Raw genomic sequence first — 12,566 nt, forward strand, 5'->3', positions numbered from 1 at the left:
GTTGCACAGTGGTAGAATGAGCTGGAGAAGGAAATGGCAAACCACTCTAGTGTCTTTGCCAAGAAAACCATAAATGGGATCATGAAGAGCCAGACATGAATGAACAACAAAACAGTTTTGTTATTATTATTGTATTACACAGAAACACATAGAATCTATCTAGATTTATATGTATACTCACACATACAGTAGGTGATTCAGAAGAGGATTATTTGAGGTAGGAGTTCTTAACCTTTTTATGTCTAGGACTCCTTTGACAGTCTAGTGAGACCAATGACACCCTTCTCAGAATAATGTTTTTTTAAATATATTTTAATGAAAATTCATATTGATTTTTAAAATTCTTTCAAAATTTTGACTTCCAGATTTTCTCCCATCTTTCTACCCCTCCCTCACCCACTGAAAAGACAATGATATCAATTACATATTTGAAACCATGAAAAACATTTGCATAGTGTCCATATTGCAAAAACAAAAACAAAAACAAAATAAAGTAAGAAAATTATACTTTAATTTGCACTCAGAGTACATCAGTTCTTTCTATGGAGATGGATAGCATTTTTCATCATGAGTCCTTTGTAACTGTCCTGGATCATTGATCAGAGTAGCCAAGTCTTTCACAGTTGGTCAGCATTACAGCATTGCTGCTACTCTGCACAATGATCTAGTTCTTTTCACTTTAATTTACAGCAGTTCGTATAGGTCTTGCCATGTTTTTTTTTCTTTCTTTTTTTTTTTTTTGAAACCATCCAGTCTCTAAAAGGGGAAAACTGTCAGGTGAAAAACAAGCAGAAAGAAGGCTTACATGTTTTTTTAATATTGGCTTTCTAACTTTGGACTGTCAAATTTTAAATGATTGTTTTTTAATTGTCATTGTTGGCATCATAAACTGTTTTTTTAACACATAATGAATGTTCCTATATACCTCACTATAAAAAATAGTTTCCCCCCCCTTTGTGTATAGCTTGTATTGCTGCCAAGTATCTGATATCTGAAGTCTGTGATTCATTTTACTATTCATAACCCTAGAGGTAAGTAACTATTACATATCCTTTTACCTATAAGTATACCCTTGGTCCTCCATCTACCTTTTAGGAGTTGATCTGCTTTAAAGTCACAACACCCAAAAGACAACTTTGTAGCAAGTGGATTGTGAAATGTTGAAGTTTAGAAGCTGATTTTGCTTCTTGACATAGAGTAGCCTAGCTTCTGAAACCATCATTTAGAGCATTTTATTCATATGACTATAGGTAGCTTTGATTTCTTCTTCTGAAACTGCCTATTCACATCCTCTCACCATTTGCCAATTGGGGAATGGCTCTTAGAATAATACTTTTAAATGCATGAAATCAAATACATAGGATAGAAAAACAATTTTATTGAAATGTAGTCATTAACAAATACAAAAAAGTTCAGGTACTCCAAGTTACAAGCCTTGGCTTTAAGGGGTTTCAAATATTCTAAGAGCCTGGCATTTCAAATAGTACAAAGCAGACATTCTATTTGATTGTTTAGTTAGAAATTAATAACAAAAACTTTAAAGAAATATTGAACCAGGAGTGAGATTAAGGTTTTACAAAACTTCTCCCTAACAAGATCTAAGCTGCAGGTTTTAATGGTCTTTAAAATGAAAAGCTTTAATGCAAGCATGTTGTGAGGTCCACAGTGTTTCTATGTAACAGAGAGATATTTATTTCACTTTATAAAAGAACAAAAATAATTTTCAGGCTGAAAATAATAAAAGCACAATGCTGATTTGAGTTTGCCTGCTTTGATTATAGATAATAAAGAATGCTCTGGTCTCTGAGAATCAAACCTATAATACATCAGAGAAGATGATGGCAGAACATATTGACACTTCACATGGACAAGTTAATTTCAGTGAAAACTGCTGGAAGTTGAGGTTAGGGATGTTATTTATTTTAATTATTTCTTTTTCATTCATTCAATAAACATTTGAGAGGAAAAAGTGTTATAGTGGTAAGAACCCTGAATTTGGGGTCAGGAGAGTTCCTGGTTTGAGTCCTGACTCCCGATAAAGTTTTTTAGCAGTGTTATTATAATCGAATGAACTAACCTCATAATACCTCAGTTTTGTCATCTGAAATATAGGGATAATAATAATGTCTGTAGTATCTTCTTTACTGGGTTATTTTGAGGTTCAAATGGATTAATGAATGTAAAGCACTTTGTAAGACTTAAAGTTCTAAGTAAATGTCAGTTACATGAAGGTTTAAATAAGATATAACCCTTTGGGTCATGTTCCAAACCTTACGACCTCTCAAATCCCTCCAAAATAGGAATCATACACCAGAGATAAAGCAATTTTAGTTGTATCCACAATCTAAAACTACCAAGCAAGGTAAAAAAAAAAATCAATGAACTAATAGCAGAGAAGACAAATCTCTAAATAAACTCACTCAACAGTCTTTGCCTCCATACCCAGAAAGCTCCTAGCAAGCAAAGGGAACTGGAAGAGAGCACACATGTATAGGGCTATAAGCCTGAGGGAAAGATCCTAGGACATAGCTGAGGCCAGTTTTGTGCTTCCAGATGTCGGTCTAGAAGTGATTTCTAGAGATCTAGACTGATGAATCGTGAATTGTCCAGCATGGTAGGAGATTGAGACAGCTTTGAGATCCAGCCCTCAGGTAAACTTCCATCAAATGGGAGAAAGTCTGAAAGCCTTGAGCCTTTAAAGTTGAAACATTAAAGATAATGCATACAAATTGATAAACCAACAAAGAAGATATCAATAATGGAGGAAAAACGGCCTTCAGAGAAGGATAAAGATTTCAGGGATCTATGAATAAGTATTGTAAGATGAAGGAAAAATAAATCAACACCTGATGTGGTAGAGGGGATTATGGATTCCCAAGAGAACATGGAACCACAACAAGATGTTCCTGGATACTTTAAAAGAGAAATAACAATTTTGAAAGCGGAATTTATGGCTTGCACCACAGAAATATTTGACAAAATAGAAAAATTTGTATCCAAAGTTGCAAATTGAATGATGGGCAATAAAAAGAGAGGGTAAGCAATTGGGAATGAAAAAAAATATACATAAATGAAGTACTATCGGATGAAGGGGGAAAAACACTGAAAAAAAACCTCATGATTTCCCCATAAGCAAAACATAGTGATCTTGAAGACAGTATGTGTACAAACACCTTAAGGATTATAGAGCTCCCAGAAGAGCACTAACAAGTCAAACAATCTAAAAAGCATAATGCTAGAAGTAATATAAGGAGATTGCCCAGAAATTCTAAACACAGAAGATGTGTCAATCAAAAGGAACCATAGATTTCTCTAGGGAAAAATACAAACACACACACATAAGCACACACCCATGTACACATGCATGCACACACACACAAAAAGCTATGCTGCAAACTCCAAGATACATAATAATTTTATTTAACAATTCTATTAATAAACAATAAATTTGGCAAGTGACAGCAGAAAGACCTGCAGATATAAAGGAAAGGAAATTTGAAAAATATGAAACTATTTTGCACCCTCCTTTAACTATGGGAGAGAACAGAATATGTCACAAAGAGCAAATGAGTTCAAGTTGCAACCCAAGGTGACTTAACCCAAAAATCTGATCCTAATTATTCAAAAAAGATGGACATTCAATAAAAAATAAACATTTGAAATATTGCTAGAAAATATAGACTTGAAGAAATTATTTGCTTCTCAAACATCATTGTTGTTGTTTTTCAGGCAAGTCTGCCTCAGTAAGCCCATTTGGGAGTTTTCTTGGCAAAGATACTGAAGTGGTTTGCCATTTCCTTCTCCAACTCATTTTATTGATGAGGAACTGAGGCAAACAGGGTGAAGTGATTTGCCCTTGGTCACACAGTTAGTATCTGAGGCCAAATTTGAACTCAAGAAGATGAGTCTTCATGTTTCCAATCCCAGTACTCTGTCCACCGTGCTACCTAGCTGCCTCCCAAACATCATAGACAGCAGAAGTATAGGAAAGTTAAATAAATATAGCAACCAAGGAAAAAACAAAAACAAAATACTAACAAAGATACCATTAAAAGATTTCTTTCTAAATGTACATGAGGACATAAGGGTGAAAGCAAAGTTAAAATACAAATGAAGGTGAAGAGACCTGAAATATTATCAATCAAACATCACAGCATCCTGTCTATAGGTAAATCAATGTTTTGTTGTTGTTGTTGTTATTTTTATTATTTTTTGTTTGTTTTTTAATGGGACTAAATTATAGAATGGGAGGATGCTTTAAAAATAAGAAGTGAGGAAAAAGATAGATGAGAATATGTGATGAAACTTAATAAAATCAAAGGCTAATGATCAAGGAAAAAACAACTTCTGTAGTCTCTCAGGAAGAAGATAATCTGTAGGAGAACAGGAAAGGAGGCAAAGAGAGACATCGACAAAAGAGGAGAGGGAGAAACATTGTTTCATGGGGGCAGAGGATACCTTTGGTGAATATTTCTTTGGGAGAAGAGAGATATTTTATAAAGGGAAATGGGGTCCTTACAATATGTATTATCTGCAGGGATTTGCTATTTACACTGACCAGTCATCATTCCTTAAAAGGGTAATCAATATATCTGAGGGCATCAGACACTTAGAAGAGTGGAAGGGCATGGAAATAGGGGAAACATTTTGGGGCAATGGGAAAAAGATGACCAAGAGGAGAAACAAAGATGAATAATAAACTGCACATTTAGAGACATAGGGAGATTCCTAGCTTTGGGCAATATCCCCTCTATCATCTGTAGAAATTAGTATCTCTAAAAGTGAGGCAATTGTTAATAACAATAATAATAATAGCTATCTCTAAAAGTGACGCACAATAGAAAATAGTGAGGCAAGAGATAGCAATAACAAGGCTCTTTGTAAGAGGGACCCTAAAAGAGATACCTCAAAAATTTTAATAAGCAGCTCTGCTTGGTTTGAACTCACCAGAGCAGTCATGCCCCACCCAGGATGAGATGTTCACCTTAAATCTTATCATCATGTTGATTGACTCAGTTTTTGTTACTCAACACCCTCTCAACATCTCAGTGGCCTCTCCCCTCTGATTTGAGGCCTGGAGAGTAGAGCACTAAACTCCTTCCAAAATCTTTCTTTATAGTATTGGTAGGATCGGGATCTGAACTTTCCAGATAATTCTGAAGTTGACATCAGCAGCTCTTCTTAGCTTGGACTCCACAGAACATGATATCCCCACACTGGGTATTCTCTGGGAGACCACCTTCCTTCTAGTTTTCAGCTGGCTTTTGTGTGTTGTCTTCCCCTATTAGATTATAAGTTCCTCAAGGGCAGAGGCTATCTTTATTTTTCTTTTTTTGTATTCCCAGCATTTAGAACAGTGCCTGGCACATACTAAGCAATTAATAAATGTTTATTGAATCAAAACTGAATCAACTAAATTTCATGAGTAATATAAAGAATAAAGGACTAAAATGTAAGGGACATTAGTTAAAGAATAAAACATCTGTAATAAGTAGAAAAGGAAACAAAATAATAAAGAGAAGAACAAGGGAAATAAATCTTTTTTAGAAAAAAGTGCATTCTTTTTTTTTAAAGTAACAAAGAAAACAAGTTGAAGGGAAGGAGAAGAAAAGGATTCCACTAGACTAATTAACTGATAGGGAAAAAAATGGGAAGAAATGCATAATTAAAGACAAGAAAGAAAAAAGAACTCATAAGAAAAACTCCCAAAAGAAATGAGTAATAAATGGAGGATGGATGGGGCTTGAGAATGAGAAGAAGAAAGCAGTAAAAAGTTCCTTAAAAAGATTAAGATAAAATAATTGAAGATACAGAGGAAGAAGAAAAAAATCCTAAATTTTTTTGGAAAACAATAATACATAAAATGGAAGAAAATATAAACCTAACTCTCATAACTTTAAATGTGAATGGATTAAACAATTCAATAAAATGAAAAAGAGTAACAGATTGGATGAGAAAATAAAACTTCACAATCTGCTGCTTACAAGAAACAAAGATATAAACAGAATATAAATGAGAGGTTGGGAAAAATTACTATGCATCAAGTGAATATATAAAATCAAGAGTTGTAATCACGCAATCAGATAAAGCAAAGACATACATTGAAAATTTTTAAAAAAAGGGAGATAAATAAAGAAATTACATATTGCTGAAAGGAATTGTAGATAACAAATCAGTATCATTACTAATTGGCTTAGCATTTAATTTCAGTAAAGAACATGAACTGATAAAAATTAAAGAAAGAACATGAACTGAGCTACAAAATGACAAAGACAGTAATACTAGAGCAACAAAAGATTTCAACATAGAAGGCATGGGTGTGAGTTGATTATGTCAGAAAGATCTCAAAAAATGGAGGGAGGAGAAAAAGGGATATACTGGGAGAAGTAAGAAGGGAGAGGTAGAATGGGGAAACTCACATAAAAAAGGTGTGAGAGGAACAGTTTTTACAATGGAGGAGAAAATGGGTGGTGGTGGCAGTACTTGAACTTCACTCTCATCAAAATTAGTTCAAAGAAGGAAGACTATAAATGTGCACTCAGTTTTATACAGAGATCTATCTTACCCTATAGGGAAGTAGGAGGGGAGGGGGAATAAGATAAAGAGAGAAAACAAAGTTGGAGAGACCAGATTAAAGGAAGCAATGATCAGAAGCAAAACAGACTTTTGAGGAGGGACAGGATGAAAAGAGAGAGAAAGGAAGAAATGGATGATAATTACACAGGAATCATAACTGTAAATGTGAATGGAATGAGCTTACCCACAAAATGGAAGCAGGTAGCAGAATGGATTAGAAACTGGAATCCAACAATATGTTGTTTACAAGAAATACACTTGAAACAGAAAGTCACTCAAAGAGCTAAACTAAAGAGCTGGAGAAGAATCTAATATGCTTCAGCTGAAGTGAAAAAAAAAAGAGGCAGAGGTAGCAATCATGATCTCAGATAATGCAAAAGGAAAAATAGATGTAATTAAAAGAGATAATCAGAGAAACTGCATTTTGCTAAAAAAATCATAGACAATGAAGTAATATAAAAATTTTAAAGCAAGTTTCTCTCATAAAGACCTCATTTCTCAGATATATATAGAACTCAGTCAAATTTATAAAAAAAAAAGCCATTTTCTAATTGACAAATGGCCAAAGGATATGAACAGGCAGAAGAAGAAATTAACACTATCTATAGTCACTTTAAAATGTCCTAAATCTCTATTAATGAGTGAAAAGTAAATTAAAACAACCAGGAGGTACTACCTCACATGTATAAGAAATGAGAAATGCTAGAAGGGATGAAGGAAAGATTGGCACACTAATGAATTTTTGGTGGAGCAGTGAACTGGTCACAACACTCTGGACGGCAATTTAGAACTATGCTCAAAGGGATATAACACTGTCCTAATCTTTTATCCAGCAATATCACTACTTGGTCTTTATCCCAAAGAGATCAAAGAAAAAGGAAAAGGATGTATATGTACGAAAATATTTTTATAGTAGCTCTTTTTTTTGTGGCAGCAAAGAATTAGAAATCAAAGTGATGCTCATCAGTTGGGGAATGACTGAAAAAAATTGTGGCATATGGCAAAAGTTGTGGTGGAGAATTATTATTCTATAAGAAATGACAAGGGGGTGGTTTCAAAATAACATTGCGAGACTGATATGAACTGATGCAAAGTGAAGTGAGAACAGGGAAATCATTGTGCACAGTAACACCAATATTTTAATGATGATCAGCTGTGGAAGACTTGGGTTATTCTGATCAATAAAATGATCCAAGACAATTCCAAAACACTCATGATGAAAAAATGCTATCCAGAGAGAAAGCTGGTGAACTTTGAGTGCAAATTGAAGTATAATCTCATTGTCTTTATTTTTCTTGCTTTTTTAAAATATGGCTAACGTGCATATTAATAGCTAACACTATCATTTTATCTATCTGCCATTCCCCAATAAATAAATGGTCAAAGGCTATGAACAAAAAATTATCAAAAGAATAATTGTCAACTATTAACCAATACAAGAAATAATTGTCCAAATCACTGATAATAAGAGAAATGCAAATTCAAAGAACCCTGAAGTTTCACTTGACCCCTTGAAAATTGACAAAGATGACAAAATATGAGAATAGTTAATCTTGGAAGAGTTATAAGAAGAAAGGCAGACTGCTCTGTTGTTAGTGGAGATGTAAATGGGTACAATCTTTTTGGAAACAATTTGTAATTGTGCAAAGAAAACAAGTAAAATGTCCATAAAATGAGTGTTACCAGGCTTATACTTTTTAGAGGCCATTGATGTTGCTACATATTTATAGAATGTGAAATTTTTATAGGAGCACTTTTTTTTGTGAGGGTAAATAATTGGAAAGAAAGTAGATGCCTATTGATTGGGGAATTTTGGAACATGAATTCAATGGGATATTGCTATGTTGTAAGAAATAATTAATTTGATGAATACAGAGAAGCAAGGGCAAATCAACACAAATTGATGGAGAGAAGTAAGAAGAGCCAAGAAAATAACATACAAAATGAATACAACAATGTAAGTGGAAAGAACAACTTCACACATAAAAAAGCAATTAAAAGTTATAACGTATAAAGAATACAGACATAGTGGATACAGCACCGGTCTTGGAGTCATGGGGTCCTGAGTTCAAATCTGGTCTCAGACACACAATACTCATTAGTTGTGTGACTCTGGAAAAGTCACTTAACCCCAATTGCCTCAGCAAAAAAAAAAAAAAAATATAAACAACAGATAGAAAAATGATGCTTCCATTCCACCTCTTTGCAGAAGTGAAAAGTCCACAAATATTTATACATTGCACATTTGTTATTATCTTTTGATGTATTGATTGATTATAGTGAATTTTTTTCTTTTTCTCTCTTTTTTTTGTCCTTAAAAATACTATTTATTATTTGGGTTAGCTCTCAGAGAAGATGTGGGAGAGGGATACTAGGGGAAATTGTGCTGTAGTACACAGCAAATGACATCAATAAAAACTCATTTTTCCAAGCAGAAAGATATAACTCTTGCCATAGTGAATTTAAGTTCTAATAGAAGAGTAAGATATAAAGCCAGATAATCATAATACATAATATTGCATTATTATTTTCTTTATTATCTCTCTATTCATTGTTATTTCTTTTAATCTTTTAATATTTTTTTCTCTTTTAAAAATAAAATTAGATAATGTTTTATGAATTATACTAGTTTTTAAAAATAACTCTCTTTTTATAAGGTCAATACATTGTTTTAAATTCTATATGTTTTGCTTCAAATTTTTAAGTTTGCCATGTTGATCTTATTAATACATTTAGTTTATTGATATCTCTAGTATTTTAGTGGCACAGTCAGTTCACTAGTCCTCTTTATTTTTCTTTTATTAATACAAAATTTCACAGATATTATCTTACCTTTAAGAATTGCTTTTACTGTACAGTATAAATTTTTCTATATTGTGTGACTCATCATTTTCCTCATTCATTCTTAAAATTGTTTATATGATTTGGTTATTATTTAGTATTACACAATAAAATTCCTGTAGCATTTGTTTACAATTTCTTTATTTGCATTTTTCTAAATGATTATCTTTAAGGTTTTTGCCATATCTCCCTCCCTCCCCTTCTCTATTGTGTCTCACTCTTAGAAATACTCATTAATAAGAAAACAGTGCCAGGCAGAAATAATGCTATATGGTAAGAGTTACTCTGCATCCCAAACAGTTCATTATGTATTCTATTTCTGCTCACTTTCCTTACTCGCAGCTATGCCATTCCACTTATGACTCTATGATCTTTCCACCATTCTGAATTCTGTCTTCCAGTAAGAATTAATATACTTCTCTTGGGGCAAAATCTATCCTTAGAAGCACAACAATCAGAGAGGGCGCCTCCCAATAGGTAAAACTATTCCTAGACTAAGCCCTTTGTAATATCTTCATCTTCTATAACATGTTCACATCTTTTTCCCGCCTCATTAGAATGCTTTTCAGTGGCACCTTTACCCCCTCCCAATAAGTGAGTTCGCTTCCCTGTCAATCCAGTCCTTTAGCTGTCTCCCCTCTCCACTCCCTCCTTCCTTCCTTTTATAGCCAATGTACAACGAAAAGAAATGCTTTCATTGTTCAACCATGGACTTGATAAGAGCACAATGTCAATTTCCCTCAGTCTTCTACCTCTATTCTTCTCTCTAATGTTACCTCGTAGTTTGCTAATCCATTCCACAAAGACCTTTATGCACTTGTAGGAATTTAGGAATGGAGCCTCAGTTCAACTTTTCCATCTTTGCTTCTGCTGAATCTTTGAATACCCCTGACATGTTTGGCCTCTTAAGTCCTGGGTGGTCTCCCTTTACTATTTCTTTTACTACATAGATTAGTCTTTTTTTCTGTTTATGTTCATATAAAAAATAACCCATAAACATGAGAATTAATCCAATCACTCAGTCTTTACTGGATACTTATATCATTTACCTCTTTGTGATTCTGTTTAGGGTGCTCATAAGTCAAATAATATGTATCTCTCCTTTTTTCCTCTTTCAGAAATGACTCAAATATCTTTTGTAGGGCATTCGATATTCATATTTTTATTGATAATTAAACTTTAATTTATGATATATCATTTTAAGTTGCAGCTTAAATTCTACTGATTTTTTAAAAAAAATATTACCTTCTCTTCTCTCATTTCTTGTAATTACATTGTAGTAGTGATAGAATAATGTGAACTCATTGTTCAGCCACCCCTATTTTCCCATCACTGTCATGACCCTTGATGGATTTTCTGGTATAAAAACTCCTTTTTATTCTGAGGTCATATCAAAATGATCTCTATTTTTCAGCTCTAAATTCCCAGCAAGAAATATGTTCTGGCACAACACCTCAGTATAAAATCTCTTTTTCCCTAGGAATTCTTCCCCTTCAATTGACTCCTCTGAACTGCATTCCTAATAAACACACTCAACACTGTTTATAAATATGAATTAAAATTTGAAGCAAAGAAAATTAAACAGATTTTTTTCATATTCCTATAGAGAAAGACTTCAGTCTTCCATGAAAGGGATTGAGGAAAGGCAATGTATGACTACTGTCTAGGGGGTGTATAGTTCAAGAAGTTATAGCAACATACCTTTCTATCTTGACACTTCTCATGTTCAAATGGCCCAAATAGCCTCCCTTCTGATGTCCTATTCGTTTTCCTTATAGTGACTCTATCTGCTCATACTTCCATTTACCCAGCTCCATGCTATTTATTTCTTGTGGTTTTTCCTTCACCAGCTTTTACAGTTTCCACATATCTCAATAGGTGTTGGGTTCTTTCTTGAGTTTGGCTAATTCCTGTACTCATTTAAATACGTCTCACTGGGCAGCTTTACAAAATCTCTGAAAGCTGCCCACTCTTTTTCTGCTTCACTATTGAAAACTTTGTGTTGGCTTAGTTTTCCATTCAAGTTAATAAGAAACTGTTTACCCACAGAGAAGCCCTGTAAAGTATTAACATTAAGTCTCCTGGGATTCATCTTGCTTTGAGGCCACCACTTTTGTTGAATGCAAATGTATAGCTTGGAAAGGATGAGTCTATGATCAGTTTAGCACTTTCCACCAAATACTGTCTTTATCATTTTCACATCCTTTCTGTCTCTTTTCCTTATAATGGCATAGTCTATTAAATGCCATTGTTTCCTGTAAGGGTGCATCCATGAAGCTTCATTTGATTTTGGTAAATGGGATACAATGTTAGTGAAGAGAAGGTCAAGAGACACATAAATCTTCAGTAGTAAGTGACCATTTATGCTGCTGTTTCTGATTCCATTCCTTCCAAGTGCACTCTGCTTTGTCTAATAGTCTGTGCCTACTCTGGCATTAAAGTCACCTAAATTACAAGCTTGTCCTCTTTTGGTACATTGATAATGAAGGTCTTTAGGTTTTCATAAAATTTTTCTTTTGATCTCATCAGGGTTTGTCATGGTGGAAGTACACACAATGATGATAGTGATGTGGCCCTTTTCTTCTGGTGGCAATCAGATCGTCATGAGCCTTTTATTCACTCATTTTGGGAGGCATACATGCGTGTTGATTAGATTAGTTTTGATTGTGAAACCTTCTCCAGCTTCATGGTACTCCCCATTACTGTGGCCACTCCAGAAAAATGTGTCTCCAGCTCTGACTTTGGTAATCTGGCCTTCATTTGCCAGCCTTGTTTCACTCAGGGCTGCTATTTGAATGGTATCTGCTGAGTTCTCTCACAAGAGCTGCTCAATTTGAAGTCTATTGGATTTCTTGTTTACCATAAACATGCACACATTCCATATACCAGTGGTCAGAAGAATCATCTTCACAAAAGGTTTTGTATTGTGTGTGTGTGTGTGTGTGTGTGTGTGTGTTGACCACATGATAGGGTCCTTGCCTACTGTGGCAAGTAGGCCAGAGTTAGGTTAAATGAAGATAATTTTTAGGGAATGCTTTCTAGCCCCTTCCTCGTGCCAAGGGGTGAGCAGTGTAGTCATTAACAAAGACTGCTCAGACACCTAGGGGGCTGCTGATTTTCATTGCTACTTTAGTCTAAGAAGAAGACAA

The sequence above is a fragment of the Vombatus ursinus genome, unplaced genomic scaffold (genome assembly GCF_900497805.2).
Source record: "Vombatus ursinus unplaced genomic scaffold, bare-nosed wombat genome assembly UNPS02001419.1, whole genome shotgun sequence".
In the NCBI taxonomy this organism is placed as follows: Eukaryota; Metazoa; Chordata; class Mammalia; order Diprotodontia; family Vombatidae; genus Vombatus; species Vombatus ursinus.